Here is a 2,801-nt window from a genome sequence, read left to right as displayed (position 1 = left end):
CAGACTCCCTGCCTTCCTTAAATCTCTTATGCCACTCAAAAACTGACGCTACATTCATGCAAGATGGTCTAAAAGCAGTCTGAAGCATTCCATACGTTTTTGTGTCATTTTACCAAGTTTAAAAAAGAATTTTACTGCATATCGTTCTTCTAAAGTGCACTCACATCCAGATTGCATTTTTTCAAATTCACCAGCTTTAGTAAGGTGTATTCCAATTCCTGCTGTAGCTGTTCATTTGCACCTGCAATCATGAGAATTGGTTAGGCATCTCAGAAGATGTATAGCAATAACATACTGAATTTTCAAGAGTCTATGACAATTTTAAATGCCTGTACAAAATAGTCTGGAAACTTATTGAAGGCACTTCGTACATTATGTGGAAGTTCGAAATAAATTTTTTCTGAACAAAATAACGAATATATATATACATACAATGAGATAATTGTTTATTAAGATAAGAATCCCCTCACTGAGAATGTGGCAAATAAGCAGTTTTACCAGTCAAAAAAGAATGTAGGTCCTCCAAAAACTACTTCATTCAAATTCCTCGAAATTGGGCTTACATCTGACAAATCATCAAATCTGTCACCGAATTTGGATCGGGAATGGGGATTATGAAACAAAAATTGGAAAAAAAAAAAAACCAGCGGTGGGAATGAGTAGCGTTATGACATCATGCATGCAATAACGTTGATAGACATATTCTCCCAGTCTTTATAATAAGTGTAAGAGTGTATTATTATCCGTAAGGTGGTCACACTAAAATACAAACATAGTTATTTATTTTTCTAATACAGCATGACACCCATGAATCGTTAATAAAATTCACAATCCTTTCTGCAATCCGAATATATTTGGTACAAATACACTTCATTGTATTGTCCAACATGTTTCAGTCATGAATATCCAACAGTCTTTGTTCAATGATAATCACGCTTGGATAAATTCTGCAAAATTGATAATAACTGTTTTTCATATAGAAATCGCTCCAGACAAGGCATGAAGCCATTTGGTATAAAAAGCTAAAAGAATAAATAAATAAAATATTTCAAGGTTAGAAACTAGCGCATAGTAAGGGTTAGATCGATAGATTCCAGTTCTGAAAACAGCAATTCTTTCTCCTTTGTCAGAAACATTGCTTGCGGAATGTGAGAACTAAAGAGCAAGGTAAGGGAAGCAATAGTTATGAGGCTGCCAGATGTAAACACAGGGTCTACTTTCTACTACCTTGAAATTACTTTTAAAATATATGTACATGATGAACTTACAAACTGAAAAATAATCAATATTCTTTTTTTTTATTATTAGAAATTTCTTTGAGCTGACACACCCCTTTCTTGACATTGTTTTGATTTTGGCAGTTAAGCAATAGTTTGGGGGTTGTTTTGATAGACATTATCTTTGAGATAAACCTTCAGATAAAAATCTACAGGGGGCGGGGGGGGGTTAAAGTCTGGTGAAAGTGAAGCAAATTAAGGATCATGTTTCCTACAGTGTCCCCCCACATATCATTGAACATTGATAAAACAGACTGTTGGACACTCATTACTGAAACTTTGTGGACAAGTCAATCATTGACTGAAATTTATTCGCACCACATGATAATTGGATTGTAGAAAGGGTTGTAAATTGTAAATTTAGCATCTTTTAGGGTAAGAGCGATTCTATACAAAGATCTACATCAATGATCTCCCAAATCACATCGTAAGATCATTCGTAGACAGTTATGCTGACGACACTACCATCTTCGGCAACACATCAAAGGCCGTAAACGACCAAATTCTCTGATTCTCTCTCCTCTGATCTTGAGCATGTAGTGCTACAGGGGAAAAGACGTAACTGGTAAATTTTAATGCATCTAAAACCAAGCTTCTATTTTTACATCATCAACACTCCGATCCTCATCTGGCATCAACTAAAATGAATGGCTCTCGTCTTGGGGAGGCTCCATTTTTTGACAAGCTTCTGGGTTTGACCTTTACTCCTGACCTGAAATGGAACACATACATCAAATCCGTTGTGAAAGCTGCTGGAAAAATGGTGGGATCGTTCTGCTGATGCAATTCTCTACCTATATAAGAGCCAAGTACGTCTCAGGATGGAGTCTATTACCACATCTGGGAAGGAGCTGCTAGAAAGATCTTATCCTGCTTGACAGTGTTCAAAATAGAGTTTGTATCCTAGTGGGGGATGCCCTTTTCTCTTCCCTGCAACATTTTTCCCACAGAAGAAATGTTGCAAACCTGTCTCTGCTTTATCGTTATTTTCATGTATTTTCATGGCAAGTGCTCGTCTGAGCTCCAATCTATGGTCCCTCCTCCTTACCTGACTTTTATGAAAAACACTCTTGCCAAAACCACTATCAATAATTTCCTACACTCTTTATCTATGCCTAAACTTAAACGTAGAATCCATGAACAGGACTTCTTTCTTAGAACTGCACACCTGTGGAACTCTGTTCCGTTTCCCTGCTTTCCAACGGACTACAATATGGTCGTCTTCAAGTCCAATATAAACAAATTCTAGATGAGCCGTTCCCTTATGTAATCCAATTTACCAAATTTCCATGACTAACGATTAGTACGATATTGTCCCATTGACTACCGTATACTCATTAACCCTTATCCTCCAGTGGTCTCCGGGCCTTAATAATAAGTGTTGACTCCTTTGTAAAAGAAAACAAAGACTCACACACACATACACACACACAAATTAACAGTGCTTGAAAAGAAAGACAGAAGAGATACGAGAAATTTCAAATATTCATTACTAGCGGGGGTACCCGGCGTTGCCCGAGTGTT

The sequence above is a fragment of the Euprymna scolopes genome, chromosome 3 (genome assembly GCF_053919585.1).
Source record: "Euprymna scolopes isolate OS-2025 chromosome 3, ASM5391958v1, whole genome shotgun sequence".
NCBI classification, from domain to species: Eukaryota; Metazoa; Mollusca; class Cephalopoda; order Sepiida; family Sepiolidae; genus Euprymna; species Euprymna scolopes.
This window is presented reverse-complemented; position numbering follows the sequence as displayed.